Below are 18,301 nucleotides of genomic sequence, written 5' to 3'. Positions count from 1 at the left end.
TTCTAGCTTCTTAGCACGTGCCCGGATTTCTATAGATCTTGCAATTGACTACCAACAAAAGATATCTCTTTACCCCGCCCGCGCCAGATCCCCTGCCCGCCCCCCGCGCCCAGCTCCGTCTTCGGCGATCCAGCATCTTCCCCCGGAGCCCTAAAAAATTACACAAGCCGTCGTCCAACACGCACGGTTAGCTCGCGACGCCCTCCCCCCACTCCCCTTCACCCCCGCCCCCCGCTCCCCGTCCTTCACACCCCGCGGTACCGAGATCCGCCACTCCATCATTTTCTTGCGGATCAAAGAAACGCCACGGACGGCGGACCCCAATGATCTCTCTCTGATATTCTGTAGAGAAAACACGAAAATCTGCTCAGTCAGAAAAAATAACCAGCATTTTTCGGGCGAAATAGGTACGAAGTAGAACACAACGGAATCTAAACGTGGGGTTGATATTTTGGGAAGTTTTTCCTTGGGTTAGATTGACCAAGTTTTCGAGTTCGGGACTCCACGTTTACTCGTGTTGGACACATTTTTTGCGAAAGCCCTGTCAACTCTACTAGTAAAAGTTTACGGAACTTTGCGCGAAAGTCAAGTTCCGTAAACTTCTCTCTGAGAGAACAAGGCCCTCCGTTTAAGAGAAATTAACAAAAAAATTATGAAAGAACAAACATAAATGTGGTTTAACAATTTTAACTTCTGCCGTCCCGCCGCGCTGACCGTACTGTGTTTGGCGCAATGCGCGAAGTATTCATGCAGTCTTGTAGGCGCTATGCGTTTCACGTCAACCGCTGCTGACCACACTGTATTTGACGCAGTGCGTGAAGTATTCATGCAGTCTTGTAGGCGCTAAAATGTGTTACATGCCGATCTACGAAACCTAAGCAACTATTCGAGCGTTGCGGAAGTGTTTTTGCATACTCTGCGTTCTGAAGGAGCATTTTTTGTAGAGAACCTGGAATGAAATTTCGTGGGAGGATTCCTTAGATTTTCGAGCCGGTTAGATTCCTGTGAGTGGGCTCGACTCACGAGAGTTCTCGTCGAGGCGCCTAGCTTCCAACGGAGGAATTCGAGTATTCCGAGGACATCTCCCATCTAATCTCTGCCGGGCTACCTCGAGGCGCTCCATAAATTAAACTGTTGGTGAATTTGACCAAACTGAGTCCGGACCGGGGTCTCGAGGGAAAAGCGGCTATCGTCGCAGCACAACACTTAATTTCTATGCATATTAAGCGGCTAGAGTGTCGGACTGTTGGCTGCTTGCTTGGGTTGTTTACTCTGGACCGAAAGCGACCCGCTGCGCTCACTCTGAGGCCCCGGTCCTCGGTTGAGCGTCCAACTCGGCATTCCGTCAAATGGTAGGTGTAGTCTCTCCGAATCTTCGCATCTTGCGTTGCCAGTCGCTGACTTGAAAGCTCCGGCGATTCTTCCAAGATCTCGCTCATAGTCACTGCAAACATCAAGTATATGAATCGTATTCGATGCGTCATACAGGTGAGATTGTATCAATATCTGGTTCAACATGTCGTCACCTTCCAGGCAAAGTATCACAAGCGCCATGCGACGTTTAAAAATTTCCGCCGCCATTTTATTTTTTTACAAAGAAATTGTTCAACGAAGCTGTCCGAAAATTTCACTGAATTTTCTTTGTGCTGCCGATATAATTTAGTGAAATTTCCAAACAGATTCAACCAACAATTTCTCAGTAAAGAAATAAAATGGCGGCGGAAATTTTTAAACGTCGCATGGCGCTTGTGATACTTTGCCTGGAAGGTGACGATGTAAACATAGCCTTAAAAGGCAATGGAGTAATCTGAGAAAATGGGTTTTTTGTGATGGATTTTTGATTCGCATGAGTACAAAGTGGCAATGAAAGGTGAAATTGTTAGGAATTTTCTCATTTTCAGCTTTCCTCACTTTAATCATAAAATTTTTGTTTGAGGTCATGTGCTATCATTTTGAACCAAACGATGGATCGAACCAAAATCGAAGACGATCCAAAAAAGCCGGAGGGAACTATCTGATGCGACTGATATTGTAGCACTACAAAATTCTTCATTCAAGGAAACACAGGAAAACCGATGAAAATAGCTTAACAAATCTATGAGCTTTCCTTATTTCTTGCTTTTCGAATGCTTCTCATATATTTAAATGTTAACATTTTAAAAATGTTGTATTTTATGACATGCTGAAAATTACAAGATGAATATCCGTTCGGGGGCTAAAAATCGTTTGAAATACTAATGTATGATGCAAATTTTTACAGAAAATTCTTTCTAACATTTTTTATATTTTTTAAACGGAAGTGGAATCTGCCTACTCGTGCCTAGATTAGGAGGAGGGGGGCAAGGCGCAAGGGTACCTCCCCAAAGCTGGCGCGCCCCGTGGAGGGGTTCCGATCCTATTCCTGGGATCCAGACACCAGTCGAACGACGAATTATTTTGTCTAAAATTAGGAAACGAATCAGAATCTAAGCAAGAATATTCGACTACTGGCGCAGGCATTTGATAAAATGCCCGATTTTACAATTTGCCCGCAACATATTCTCCACCTCCACGATGTCGCCTTCTATCATTACGGACCGGATTCCTTCTTCTCCAGAATTTATTCAAGGTACATTGGCAACGGTGTAAATCCGTCCAGGTCCGTCATGTCCGACAACAAACCAATTTGTGCGAACGCATCGGTTATTTTAACTAATTAACGCGCGGGCGATCCGTTAGGTTAGGTTTTCGGTGCTGGAGTTTCGGCATCGGTGTGCGAACGGAACCATGTGAAACCCTCCGAACGACGCGACGCGACGCCGACGCGGAAGACGGCGACGCTCGGAGCGGCGCGTCGTCGCGTCGCGGCGCCTCCTCCTTCTTCTTTTTCTCCTGCGGCTCGTGTGAGAAGAGCAAAGATATTACTCTTCACAGACCCGCGGTTATGATGCCTCAAAGCTGGACGCACATTCCGTCAGTTTTGGCGTGCAACCAGTATGACGTGCCAACCTTATACTCGCCTCCTCTGCCGTGCTGTGGAAGAGGGATATAAGTGGAGTCTGGGGTGAGCCTCCGGACACGCAAGAGCATGTGCTAACCAGGGCTCATACAGAAATGCATTCTAGGCTCTCTTCCGGAACACGGCAGTTCTGTTCTTGCCTCCCTCTCCTTCGCGCTTTTGCCCACTGGCTAACCTGCCACGAACGTATCTCTCTCCACCTATGCTAGGGAGACACGATACAAATATCTGGATCAAGTCTAACAGGAAGGAACAGCTTTTTTTATTCTTCTTCTTTTTTTTTGAGAACAAGAGATCTACTTGCTGCTGAGTTGTTTTTTTTATTTTTTATTTTTTGTAAGAAGGGGTTTCCGTTTCAAAATTTAAATTTTAAGAGGCCGCAGGATCCTTGTTTTTTTATTCCTGATGAAGGAAGTCAAATTTGCTGAAATAAATGTTGTTTGTTAATCATTGAGATGAAAGGCAGCGAAAAACGGAGCCTCTGAAGGAAAGGAACTGTGTAAGCACCGACTTTGAACTCGCTCCGCAGTTTCTCTGGGAATCCAGTATTCTTGTAGACCCCTCCATTGCTAAAGGGTAAAAAGGGTCAACTGTCCCCTGCTACACCTGCATTTTGAAGAGCCCCTCCCCCAATAGCCACCCTTTATTTAGAAAACCTTGAAATTGTAGCGGCTTAATACTCATTCATAATGTTCCTCACTCGTTCCAACCAGTTCGCCTTCAAGATTTCGATAGGCAATTCGAGCGACTCAGGAGCAGTAATAGTTGCACGCAGAATTTCGGCCACGTTCACTTGTCCTCGTAGCTGTAGCGGCTTAATACACCGCTCACATTGTTTCTCTCTCACCCCGATCAGTTCGCCTTCAAGATCTCGATAGGCAATGTGAGCGACTTGGGAGCAGTAAGAGTTGCGCGCAGCATTTTGGCTTGCTCATGCGGTTTGTTCATAGCCGCAGCTGAAGATTTCGTTGAAATTTCGCCAGATTGCACCCCGGCAACGTGGAGTCCCTTCTTTGGGGTCGGCCCTCCGAGTGGGATGTGGCAGTGGTCCAAGGGTTGCCGTTGGGTGCGGTGATTACTGGAAATTTGCGGTTGGAAGATCGGCGCCCGGGGTTCGGGACACGTAGCATGACCGTGAGAGATTTTTTCGCCAGAGGGACTCGCGGACTCACCGTTTGAGCGTATGCACCGGAGGCGGAGGGGCCGAGCGGGCCGGCGTCGCACAGTGGATCGAGTCAATTAGAGAGGTCGGACATAAAATATTTGACAAAAACTGAGAATTTTAATGTTTGTTTCGTCACATTTTAAAGTTTAGGGGGTGCCACTGGAAGAAAATTTCACGAGAAAACCAATGGAACCACTTTTAGAATCTCAAAGTTTTGCATAACGGAATTATAAGCGTTTAAAGTTTTCGAAATTTGTCCGACCTCTCCTGTTGACTCGACCCAGTGTGCGTCGGCGGACCCAAAAGAGCGCCAATAGCTATAAACTGCTACCAACTGGGCGAACTGGGCGACTGTGCCCCGCGCCCCGCGCCCGAATCGGACATGAAAGATAGCGTGAGCGCGGACGAAGCGCCAACGAGGGAAAACATGGACCATTAAGTGCACACGACATCCGAATGGAGCCGGGCAACAAGTGCTCCAAAACGACCGTCGCCCCCTCTCGCGTCTTACCCAGTAAGTGAAAACATCGAGTTTTTACAAAATCCACCAAGCAGCGTCCGAGCGGAAAATCGTATTCGAAAAATCCTCTGAATCACTGAAAAAGACGAAAAAACAAGCGGAAAAGTTATAATTCGCTCGTATTAAATGATGGTATACGTGATTCCAGAGGACTCGCAGAAATTTTTTGAATGACTAAAAATCGACGAGTGCGCGTAAAGTGTTTTCTTTTTTTTTTCATTTCATCCCTGGCAATTTAAGACAGCATAATGTGCTGAGTTCTGTATGCTCACATGGTTACAATCCGGACGTGCATTCGACAAATTTTGAGACGGGATGTTGGAGTTTTTTAGCCAACGCGCGTAAAAAGTTCAGCTTAAATCCTTGGGGACAAATTTTAAGGTTAGAAATAGCAAAAAGGGCACCATATTACTTATAACAGCAGTAATTAGCAGTACATGCAGCTCTCTCGTGGACTAAATGTGGACTTACCGCTGTTCCATCTGAATCGACCTCAATTTTAGCGCATCTGTCACTTTTTTGTAGCTCTTGTTTTTTTTGTTTTTTTTTTTTTTTGGTTTCCTTTGTTTTATTTTTCAAGTAAGGCGAATGTTGCTGTTTAGCTGGGTCACTCAATTCATTTGAATTTGATTAGTCGAATTTTGAGGGATTCTCGATCGTGAGGGGTTATGAGGGTTTGTGTGAATGAAGCGGCAACACTGGTCAGAGCTGCAAAAAACCGAGCTTCGAAACCGAGTGCCGTTCAGAGTAGCCATAGATCACGCCTTGTACTTTGACTCAGGACGGTGGTGGCGTGAAGCTCATTTGGACTACATTTTGCAAAAAAAGAACTACGATTCCTTACTTTTTTAAAAACGGCATCTGTCCTATCAGCCTCCTCATGCCGATAGGTGCTTTCATGGATGAGCCAGAAACAGAAGTTCCTCATTACAAAACATAGTCCATTTTGAATCTGGCTCACCGTGGCCACTTGATGAAGATACCTCGGCCGCACAGTCGTGGGGACTTCAAAGCTTCGGGGACATTTCGATGAATAATCAGAGAGATGCAAAATCAGTTCCACCCTATCCTTTTGTGTGTCGTAGAAAGTATCAAAACTTAGAAATGAAAATCGGCGAAATTTGATTTGCGCATCAACTGAGCGCTTTTGGCAGTAGATCTCAAAGCTCAGTGACGTAACGCATATGGGTGGCCAAAGTGAGAAACCACGTATTTCCGTTTGCGACGTAGCGATTTCCTGCGATAGTTTGTTTTTCCTGCGGAAGAGTCATCAACGTAATTTCCTGAAAACTCCCTTCATTCACCATCTCTGCTGATAGAATATTCTATAAAAAGTCCGTAAAAAGCTTGCTTGTTTCCCCTAATTTTACGCTTCTCTCCACCTCTTCATTCCTCTAAATGGGAAACAAATATAACATGGCATCAGGGCCGGATTTACCTACTTACCACCCATGAGCCGCCTGTATTTTGCCGCCCCCTTCTCTTTCGTTTTGAAACATCAATAAAACTATCAAGTGAACGTGCCGGAAGTAGCGGGGTGCATAAAACGCGTTTACTCGTGTTGAACACATTTTTTGCGAAAGCCCTGTCAACACTACTAGCAAAAGTTCACGGAACTTTGCGCGAAAGTTAAGTCCCGTAAACCTATCTCTTTGTGGACAAGGCCTTCCATTTATAAGCATTCAACGAAAAAATTAAGAAAGAACAAACATAAATGTGGTTTAATAATTTTAACGCTCGCCGCCGCTCCGCGCTGACCGCACTGTATTTGGCGCAATGCGGGAGGTATTCATGCAGTCTCGTAGGCGCTAATATGTGTTACATGCCGACCGCCGCGCCCGAGGGCTTCTCCTTTTCATCTCAAGTCCTCGTCATCATTTCTCTCTGCGCTGAGCTCCAGGCCAAATTGCGTGTTAGTCCCTCTCTTAACTCGACTAATTAAAGATGCTGTCTCTTGTATCACCGAAAAACAACAGAATTAGAAATTACTATACTCTCAGGAAAGAGGGATTTTGTCCCCTTTTCTCATTGATAATTTTTTTTCTGAATCCCGTTTTTTTAATACTTACATTTAAAAAAATCGCAAAATTTGCCGCCATGGGCCGCGGCCCATGTGGCCACCCCCTTAATCCGGCCCTGCATCGAATAGTGAGGGTGAAAGAGTGTAAGTTATTTGGCCTGAATCATACGAAAAAAAATCCGCAGCGTGCATCGGTTTTGGGTCCTGAAGAATCTCATGGTGACCGGAAATCGTTTAATGCTTTAATAAGGTATCAATACCCTTCCTCTCTCTACAAAGAGGCAGTCTATACTAAAATCGTAACCTGATGGCGTAAATGCGCAACTGCTCACCTAAATGAACCTTCCTTTTCATGTGCTTCATGCTCTTTAGGACTCCTCAGAAAAGGAGTTACGCTGCTCTTCCTGAGGACAGACGAAACGGTTTTGCATTCGATTCCTTGGCTGCGCGCTGCAGAAAAAGCGCCACTGGCGAGGCGTGAATGATCGATTATCGATATTTCCCCATTTGCAGGCATGGTAAAGAATCGATTATTAAGGTGCTCGTTGCGAACACCCTATTTATCGATCCTTTTCCTTAGGTTTAAATGATAGAGCAATCGATATATCGCCAAGCACGCCACGCCACTGGAGAAGTCATCCGGGCGGTGACATCGTTGTAACTGACGGAAACACTGTTGCCGCAGGATTGCCGGACGTTTCGCACGATAGACTCTTCTTTGACGCTTACCTGATGTTCTGAGCTAAAGTCAACCGTATGAGGTTCGGAATCTCTCCAAAATCTTGAAATATAGTCAAAAGTACTGTTTCAATTTGCAAAACCGATTTCAATGTGTCGATACCGATGGTTAATTGGAACCAGTGCTTTCGACTTCGTTTTAACATTTTGGAAGACAATATCCGGCATGAAAGTTTCTTCATGATTGATCTTGAATTTGGAATTCCGATTTTGCAATATTCAAACAAAACTACATTTCAAGTCATTTTGTATTTACATTTATTCGCGTCGGCCATTTTTGGGTCCTAAGAGCTCCATGAAGATCAAGATGGAGAAGCCAATCAAAACTCATAGTCACACAGCGATACTCTTCCCATCAAGGTACTCTAATTGCATTTCGCAAAAAGGATCCAGGAGCATTCCAATGTTGCTAGAATTGCACAACTTGAATGTTTTGGAATAGAAATACTGAAATCATGTAAAAAAAAAAATTACACAGGTAATTTTCGTCTTGAATTCATAATTTCTCATGGAAGAAAATATATAACTCGTTTAGGTCAACAATTTACGTTTGCAAGGGAAAAAAGTTGCACAATCTTAGCGACATTGGAATACGACTCTTGGTTCCTTTACGCAAAGTGCAATCCAAGTACTCTAGTCGGTGCTGGGTCTCTAAAAAATATTCTCTCCGATTGTGTCGCAGTCTGGCGGCGATGGGAGCGCGGCGGACGGTGACAAAACAGCAACGGAACCTGTTTCCGCGGAGGGCGATCAACGAAATATTGCAGCTGATTTCGAGCCGTAAAACCGGGCTGGCGGAATCCGATCGGGGCTCGGGGACTATAAATAATTTGCCTATTCGGATGCCGGCCCTTCCGCCTTGTGCAGGCGGAGGCGACGCGACGCTGCGTCGCCGGCCGTTGCGTTGGAAAGTGCCCGTGCCCGGCGCGACCGCGGACCGCGGACCGCGAAGAGATAGCGCCAACCAGAGTGGACGCAGACGCAGCTCCCCTAGAATGAAGAACCTCGCATCTCCAATGGAGTCCCTATTCAGATACGCGGTTCTTGGGCGGCCCCGAGGATCGGTAGCAACTGGTGACGTCCATCGTCCTCAGGACACACCTGCATCACGTAGATACGCGTCTCCGAGTTGCCGCTCGCATCATTTCGCGCTTCCTCGCCTGGCAGCTCTCTTAACTAGAGTCACGGACGATATATTTTAGAAACCCCACCCTGCGGGCCGATTATTGAAATTGATAGACAAAGCTATAGACAAAGAAGACATAGAGAGTATGGAGCGATCCCATCGGTTGAAACTGGTGGTCTTTACAGACTAACAGGAAAAATGGTAGACTAACTGTCTGGTCTCTTGTCGGTTGCCGTTAGTTAGTCTATCACCTACCTCCTTTGTCCATTGCAACCACCCTCTTCCACCAATAGCATCCCTCCATATCCTTTTTGTCTTCTTTGTCTATTGCTTTGTCTATCAATTTCAATAATTGGCCCGCTGGACATGTATTCGGGTCGGGTAAAACTTAGATTCGGCTCCTTTTCGTCGAATCGATGATCAACGGACGTATTTCTGTTAAACGGAACTAAGCGCCAAATTAAGTTCCTTTTGAGGATTTTAGAATCCCGGATAGCGCGTTCTGTCAAACGGAACGAAGCGCCATGGAAAAGCGTTGCGAGGATAGGACGAACGAGCATTGCGTTCCGCAACACCCGCCAATCCAAGCCTCCTTCTCCCTTCCTCCCCCGATGGCGCTTAGTTCCGTTTGATAGAAATACGTCCAACTTGTCGAGCATATTACGTCAAATTTCCCTCACGAAAGAACGAAACTCCATTTTCGTGTTGCCGTTTGCCCCCCCGCAAATTGCATATTATCGAGGAGAATCTTGGGCACCTCTAACTGAAAATTGCACCGATTTTTTTTTCAGATTCCATGGAAAAGTCAGAGGATGTCGAATACAAATTGAACGGGTACCAGGGCCGGATTAGGGGTGCCATGGGCGGCCATGGGCAAAGGGGGCAGCAAATTTTGAATTTTTTTAAATGTAGGTATAAAAATAAATCGGATTCAGAAAAAAAATTACAAACGAGAAAACGCGACAAAATTTCTCATTTCCTGAGAGTAAAGTAATTTCTAATTTTGACGTCTTTCGGTGATACAAATAGCAGCACCTTTAATTAGTCGAGTTAAGAGAGAAACCAAACACGCAATTTGACCTGGAACGGCGCGGCGTAGAGAGCAATGATGACGAGGACTTGAGATGAAAAGGAGAAGCCCTCGGCGCGGCGGTCAGCGTGTAGCACATATTAGCGCCTACAAGACTGCATGAATACTTCACGCATTGCATCAAACACTGTGCGGTCAGCAGCGGCCGGCGAAACGCATGGCGCCTACAAGAGTGCATGAATACTTCAAGCATTGCGCCAAATACAGTGCGGTCAGTGCGGCGTGCCGGCGCGGCGGAAGTTAACATTATTAAACCACCTTATGTTTGTTCTTTCATAATTTTTTCGTTCAATACTTGTAAATAGAAGGCCTTGTCCACACAGAGATAGGTTTACGGAACTTAACTTCCGCGCAAAGTTTCGTGAACTTTTGCTAGTGGTGTTGACAGGGCTTTCGCAAAAAATGTGTCCAACACGAGTAATCCAAATCTAATAAAATTGCTAGTATACCATTTTACTCATCTACTAAATATTACTATAGCAAAAAAAAAAAAGTATTTGCAAATAAAAATAAACTGATAAAACTGAAACTAAGATCATTAATCTTACTAAGAGCTTCTACGTTCCGACGAGTTTCTTTTTACACTGTGCTTAGACCTTTCCACAAAAGTGAAATTTTTATCGAGGGACGTTCGGCAGCGTCCGAGGGTTGATACGGGGTTCTTCCTGAGGACGGCGGAACATGTGACTGACGTGGAGAATCACGGACGGAGTCGCTACCGCTACCCAGCGTCGGGCAGTTCGCCACCCGGGACCCGGCGAAATAGTGGAAGAACTACTGCCGTGCTGAGGAAAAACGCCGTATGAACATTTGAGAGTTGCCAAATTTCCCTCGATAAAATGTTCATTGTTGAGGAAAGTTATGAATATTTTCCTTGAAATTTTCAGGGACTTTAGGTGAAATTGCGAACAAGATTATCTGAAATATTGAAAGAAAAATATCCATATTTTAACCAGGAAATTTGTGCTGTATCAAAAGAAATTTGGCAAGGCATGAAGGTTCATACGGCGTTGTTCCTTAGGACGGGAGACTAAATCTCGCGAGAAGGCGAGGATCCACTAAATTTCGCAATTATCTCGCGGAGGAGTGGCGAGCGGGGAGCGGGCGGCGGGAGGCGAGCGCTCCAACATTCCGCGGCGGCCGCGAGACCGATTGACGGGCAGGACGGGCGGAGGTTGAGGGTGAGGAGCGAGTGGAAGTCGGCTGACCAGCCACCAGCACCAGCCACCAGCCGGAGCCTCTTCGTGATCAGCGTGCGCTGGTTTCTGCTCCCACCCGCTACCCACGAGCGGCGGCGGCGGCGCGGCGGCGCGGCGGTGCGCCGGGCCGCGCGTACAGGTGTAGGGCCTCGGGGGCCGTGGCTTCGGTCGAGTCCGCCCGGATTCGGCCGGCGACTCCCGTCTGCGGCGGGGGGTGGTGGGGCGGGCGCGGGCCGCGGGGTGAGGGGGGCGGGCCGTTCTCTCCCGAGTGAACCAACTCCACCGCGGCCGGATTCAGAGTTCCGCGGCTAACCTCTGACGGCAGGCGTGTCGCCCGTCGCTCCTCGGATGCGATTACAAACGTGCGTGCAGTGCTTTCTGTTTTCACCGTTGCGTTCGGCTCGCTTCGTCATCATTGCCCAAGCCAAAACACCCCCGCCCCGAGGCTCCCCGTCCAGGAACTCGAGCGAAAATCCCTGTGCGGATCGGCGGCGTTGTGTGCGATCATCCCGAGCCGCGTTTGTAAACAAACTCAAAGTGCGTTGACCAATCCCCCGCGCCCGCGCGCCGCGGCATGAGCGTCGAGAAAAAATCGCGGGTTAGTGACAGTGTGAAATCCGGACGAGTTGCACGAGTGGTGGTGTGATTGTGCAGTGATGAGAGGAAATTCTATATTTTTTCAAGCTTACGTTTTTCTAAACCTAGCAAATTGTTGTTGTCTCTTTCGAATTTTATCTCGTTGATTTGAAAATTGGATTTACCTATTGGCTGTAACGTTTGTTCACCCATCTTTACATCGGCTGGCATCATGTATCCACTCTTCAGTTCCAAGTTTTCATCGGTGAGTCCGATTTTGTGCTCAATTGATACTTAATACTTTCCAAGCATGCTATTTCTCGCTACCCAGCAACAGGTATGTACTTGCTGCACGTCGGGGGGTTTGATCCCGAACGGTGTAAGAGGAAGGTCAGGAATGGTCAAGACACCTCAAATTAAGCTGCAAATTAGGTATCTAAGTAAAAAATGTTCAATCTGCAGAGAAATTGAAGTCCTATTAGGTCGAACAATCAGCGATTCTCCATGCAGAGATTTGCTGTCGTGATGTGTCTCATATTTACTGATCAGCGTCGGGTTCCTAAGTGTTTTCTTACCCGCCTTACTGAGGAATCGGTTGCGTTGGATTGTTCGGTCAGTTTTCGTAAAAGTTGTGCTCCCTCTCTTACGTTTATTTCATGTGAAATGATATCGAAATCCTTCGGCAAGGATCAAGGATCTCTCGGTTCTTGTGGCATGATATTAATTAATTTTTTTTCTAAGACTCAAGAAGTATCTCACTAAAAGGAAGAGTCTCGAGGCCTCATTTTGTGGACACTTGACACATTAATTTAAATTGAAGCCGCCCCTTCCCCCTCCACCTTCTCAATTTCTGTGTTTATGTCTGATTTCACGGTTTGAGCAATGTGTCTGTAAGTTAGCTTTTAAAATGATAAAACCATGGTTTGCACTATTTAAATCAAAATACTGTGAAGCTTCTCTAATCCAACATCAGATTTTGATTGTGTGTGACGGATCTAGTGATTTTCCAACACGAACACTAGATCATGGCGATAAAATAACCATAGTACATTTCACAATCAGTAAGGCGAATAAGGCATTAGCAAACTTCATACCTACCGTAGAAAACAGAAAACACATATTGATATCCAAGAACATAGGTAGTGTATTAGTGCAAATAATTTGAAGAGGATATTTTTGGAATTGATCAATTTAAAGTTCGTAGCGCTCTAAAGCAGTACGGTCTTAAAAGAACTTTACATACGTAATTGCAAAATGATAGAATTACACGCAGGTCATCCACTCCACAACAACTTGAGCCCATTTAAGGTATATCTATCTACAAGATTTCATCTCTTACCTACTCACTTACCTACTTCTCGAAATTCTTTGAGGTTTGCATATCGACGGTGAAACTGAAAAATGTTTGTCTCTGTTGTTGTATCTCAAAAACTCCGTTACTGTTATATTTTTTAAAAGGAGATCAAACAAACATTATGGCTTGAAATTTTTACAAAAGCTTCTTAACAGAGAGAAAAAGAAATTACAGGAGATTTCAAGAAATGATGTTTAGTTTCCCTGTGGAAAACATGATACCTATGACGATAAGTCTGGAACGCCGCAAATCTATGTAAGTAAGCATTTATTCAGTTCACCATCGGTATGCTCAGTGGACCAAGTGGTTTTTTCCCCCAATATTTTAGGTCAATTTCTCATTTATTTTATTTTTTTTTAAAATTTCACTTAATGTTAGAATCAGGAAAAAAGGGTTTTCATTTCCAGTGCTTTTTAATTGTAAGGCAGGTTCTGAACTGCTAAAAACCTGTAGATTTCAATGAATGAAACTGATAACTCGATTTCGATGCTGCGGTATGAGAGACAGCTCAAAACATTAAGTCATACGTGAATTGTTAAACTTTGAAGCAGTTTATATCGACGGTTCATATTCTCTAAACAGTCCAAAGAGCCGATTATACTTTATATAAATCCTAATGACAGAATTATGATACCTCCCATAAAAATTAATCGATCGAGTCGGTCAGTAGGTACTGAAGCAGTTAAGTGCATTCTTGAGTCAGATAGTGCAAATATACTGTGTATAGATTGCATTCTTGAGTCAGATAATGCAAATATACTGTGTGAATTTTTTTCATAGTTCACCTCTTTTGTCGTGTAATCTCGTTTGCGCGTCGAAGAAAGTGATTTTAAAGTCTTAAGATCAAAAACAATTCATTAGAGGTATTTAAAAAAAGTCTTATAATAATTAATTTGCCACGAAATTCCAGCACATCTAGAGAACGTAGGTAAACGGCAATTTTCACACTGACGCGTCAAATAGCTACTTTTAAATGTATGTATTGTCTATCGAAGCGGAAGTGTATCTAATAAGTGTACCTATCCATGCATTATTACTCCTGTTATGGAGGAAAATGCATACGTCTGTACTTTTGTGAATTTCTTCATTTTTTTTAATACTTGCTTACTTCGAACAAAAATGCCAGTACCGAACAACACTCTTCGACTACTTAACTACGATCTTGAATTTTTTTCTAAGTGTGGAAGCATCAAATACCTACCAATTTAGAATTTGCAATCTTCTAACCAACAGAGTCCGATGAGACTCTTAAGGGCCTTATACATTTTTGACTCTTTTTCAGTATGCAAGCTCCGGATACAAATTCAGAATTTGTATTTGATACTAACGCATATAGTCAGATCCCTGTCCCTACGATAGAATATCAGTTGCCAGACGAATAATAATAATTTAATAAAATTCAAATAATCTTCTCCGTAATTTTACCACCGAGAAGAAGTAATCGACCCTTTAAACCCATAGGTTTTCAATTTTGGAAATCATATTGCGCATTATCTGTTCAGAAGAAGGCTTCTTCGGCTGTTTCTAACATGATGGTTGAGACCGAAGAGGCGAATTCCTCCATGAAAATGTCCTCGTCAGAGCTCCATTCATAATCAATTTTTGAGTAAAAAAAAAAAGAAGAATATCATTTGATGTAGACTGCGTTTGTTTGTCTCCCTCAAGGTGGTATAGTTACTAATGTCTAGCTACTTTAAACCATTTCAGTATACATTCTGTCCTGTTAAACACCGAACCCTCTTATGTAGGTGCAACTATAGTACCGAGTTCAGAAACACTGAGTTTTTGCGAAACTATTAATCTCTATCTACATTTTTGGCTAAAAACGGATCCATTTCAGGTACCTTTATCAACAAAAATGTATTGTGAAGCAGAGAATCTCGTGTTCAATTTGACTATTAGTATGCAATATTTTGCGTTCGAATACTCCCAATTTTATTGTACCGAGAGTTGAGGGAATGATACCTTTTGAGAACGAACGGGTGAAATGTGCCACTAGGGGCAATGGGTCAGTTTTCTTCCAAACATCTGAAGTGTTTATTTGAAAATTTGTTCGAATTCTCGATGTTGGTCCTCATTAAGAGTCTCGAATAATGATTGTACGGAATATAAAGGCTTAAGCGATTCCCCAAAGGCATCTCATTGATTCTATTATCGGTGTAATTATTTTCGGAACCCTGTCGCGGATTGCGGTTACAATCATACGAACATTGATTGGATTTAGGTGTTTTGCACGGAACGAACTCGGAGCGGAGCGGAGCGATGCGAAATTAGAAACATTGAAAACGGATCAACAAAAAACAGCGAATGACGCACACGGTGGAAATCTGCCGCGGCGGTAATTAAGTTAGATTTCTGAATTTATTTCTGACGCGTACAACAATCCACGAGTGATTCGCGTGTTCGGTATCAGGTGCGAAATCCTCCCCCGAAATCCCGCTCTCGGCGTCGCGAAAAAAAAGTAAAAAACCGACTTCCAGGGAAAGCGGAGGAAAACCCGACTTTCGGATGAAATGGAAACTCATTTACGACTTAACGGCAGACGCAAGTCGGAGAGTTCTTCGAAATACTCGCAGACATGTTGGTGAAAAATGTTTGCCCCTTCACGCATCTCCGATTATTGCAAATGGTAGTAGGAGGTTCATTAAAACACTTGTTCCAGACTCATTTAATCAAGGCTCCTTCGTATTTCTCTGAATGTAGGTATAGTCAACTGATGACGCCATGTTTGACAGAGCAGAAAAAAATCACAAAATCGAACGCAAGAGTCGGGCCGCAACTACTATTCAAAATGGACGGATTTATGGCGAAAGAAACTATGTAAAAATAAATTAAGCCAAAATGATAAGTCTCGTGCATTACATTTGCGTGCGCTTTGTAATTTATTTTAACATAAAAACGCAGAACGCATTCTTGACACAGAACATTTTCTATTTAGTTTTGTAAATCAAAGCAAAAAAACGATACTCCCTTCTGAATCTTTTTCATTTTTTCCCCTCAAACTCCAAATACTTAATCTATTACGAAAAAACCTACCAGCACTCATTTTTCATATATTTCGTGAGATTAGGTATGACAAACCGTTAAATATTCATTTTGAGAAAATAAAGGATATTGATGGATCAGGTTTCCGTGGCCAGTTTGTTAGGAAGATAAGAGCAAAACCTGGAATAATTGGTCTATTGTTTTCCAATTTTTAAAAATTTAAACTCACGCGATATATTTCTGATACCTAAACGTTTTAAGTGCCTGTAGGTATTCATTTTGTTCCGAGTTTCCAATCTCCAAACGGGACGTCCTATGGTTATGTCACGATTATCAGCGTCTATCCCAAGTAGCATATACGAACCAAACAATTACGATATTTTACAATTTTTTGGCGATAAATCGCTAGGGTCATCAACATCTGACAATTATCCTCGATCTTGTCGCTATTTTGTCTCTATAAAAACGCGTTCAATAAAATCGAACTTTAATCTCACTTTATTACGATTTTCTGTTCGATAATATTGCGATTAATCGCCGTCGATAAAATTGTCGTTTTATATCACATTATTGCAATGGAATCGATGGTTTACGATTTTTTGGCGTTAAATTGGCTAAGATCATCAACTTCTGAGCAATTATCCTCAATCTTGTCGCAATTTTATCTCTATAAAATCGCTTCCGATAAAATCGAAATTTTATCTAAATTTACTACGATTTTTTGTTGAAAAGTATTGCGAAAAATCGCCGTCGAAAATTGTCATTTTATCTCATATTATTGCAATAGAATCGCAATTTTTTATCGCGATGATAAGCAATAATCGACGCGATACATTCTCCAATCAAATTGCAACTGATGGCGATCACTGCTACTCGAGATATCCGAAATCGGATGCGGAAAAGCTAGGGAAAACTCGGGAGCCCGGGAAAAGCGTCCAGAGCGACGAAGACGAGGCTCGTGGAAAGTGAGCAAATGTACCCTTGAACCCCACCCTTGAACTACCCCTGCCGCCGCCAAGGGCGGGCGGGCGCGGCGCGGCGCGGCGCTACCCCGAGCTCGACTTGATCCCGTCGTCAGCTCGCTCTTATCACTAATTCCATTTCTCCATTTTTCATCTCTTTTCTTGTAGCGCCACCTTCCTCTTCTCCTCCACTCTCGCTCTCCTGTTTTTTTCATGCAATGGAGAAAGTCTTTCCACCTTTCTCAAACCTTGATATCAGTTTTTATTTACTTTCGAGATAGAAAATTCTGAAAGACGGACAGCATTGAAAGCCGCTTCAATCAACTTCATTTTATGATGGACGTTGCCTCCAGAAAAGCGCGCTTTGGCAAAGTTCTCTCAGTGTGATCATGGAGAGTAGGCTAATACCTACTGTTAGAATTTACTTGGGGGTACGGTACGCCCCCAGACAGCCTTCCGCTCCAACCCCCCGAAACGCTTCGCGCCTTAGGCGTGATGCGTTATGTGCTACTTACTCTTATGATTTTATATTAAAGTGTATGAGGTGTAAGATTCCGGGATGGAAGTGATGTTCTTGAGCTGGCTACCATGGTGCTCACAAAATCAGTCCTGAGTTTAGATTCCATTTGGTTTAATTAAATCTCAATATTTCACAACACAAATTTTCATCTGTAAAATTATAAAAATTGTATAATAATAACTTAACGTTGTTCTTAGTAGGTAAGCTTTAATATTAATTTTAGACAGGACTGAACTGCTATGATTAGAGTATTACTTACAAATGTAACTCACTAAAATTCAGATATTCGTGTTAATGATGATTATAGTAATAAGTTAATCTTTGTTCGCCGCATCATTGGGCGCGTTGCGGAGTGGAAAGTCTAGAGAACTCTCAGCCGAAGATCTCAGTGTGGAAGAATGAGAAATATATAGAAATCACTTTTATATGAGATCAAATGCGTGAAAGTGGAAAAATGCCCGTAATTCAATAATGCGCAAAAATGCCAGGCTGTGAAATTAAGTTACGTTGTTGGGAACTATGTGAATGTCTGCTCAAAACTAGAAAGAACATACGATTATCATCCCGGTATAATTATACTGCCTCTAAATTGCTACTTAAATTAAGACGGGAAACAGTTACCTCTTCAGTAAAAGTCTCGCTCATTCTCCTCACTGTATCATCCATTCGTTTTGACACTATATTTCTGAAGAAGCAAATGTTGTTTTTTGTTGCAATGTTTAAAAATTATAGAGAAAAAGAAATAGAAAAAACCAGTTTAGGCACTATTGATATGAAAAATGTGTTATTGTTCTCTGCCTTTATTAAATTCCTGTCGCAAGCGAAGGTGACTGAGAGTAAACGTTGAATATATACGCAACAAAGTACCATGTAAACACGAGTTTGAAATAAAACGTCGGGTTTTCTTGTCGGGTCTACGCCTGAATTAGCGCCTGTGAGTTTGCGGTTGCTATCCATGTTTACACTATCTTCTCCACTGATATACATCACAGAAGAACAACAGCTTTTGCGTTCCATAGCCATCTCAGTGAAAAAGGTAGATTTTTAG

General features: G+C 43.4%; 1 protein-coding gene across 1 annotated transcript in view; it reads left to right on the top strand.

Moving 5' to 3' along the window:
* Window positions 1-11,136: 11,136 nt before the first annotated feature.
* Window positions 11,137-18,301, top strand: part of klu (zinc finger protein klumpfuss) — a 95,987-nt gene continuing 88,822 nt past the window's right edge. Inside the window, exon 1 of the mRNA XM_019048477.2 lies at window positions 11,137-11,697. The gene's annotated coding sequence lies outside the window, so the exon portion shown is untranslated. The remainder of the gene's footprint in view (window positions 11,698-18,301) is intronic.

This window comes from Bemisia tabaci, chromosome 2 (genome assembly GCF_918797505.1).
Source record: "Bemisia tabaci chromosome 2, PGI_BMITA_v3".
NCBI lineage: Eukaryota > Metazoa > Arthropoda > Insecta > Hemiptera > Aleyrodidae > Bemisia > Bemisia tabaci.
The sequence above is the reverse complement of the archived record's forward strand: the minus strand, read 5'-3'. Positions and strand labels throughout refer to the sequence as shown.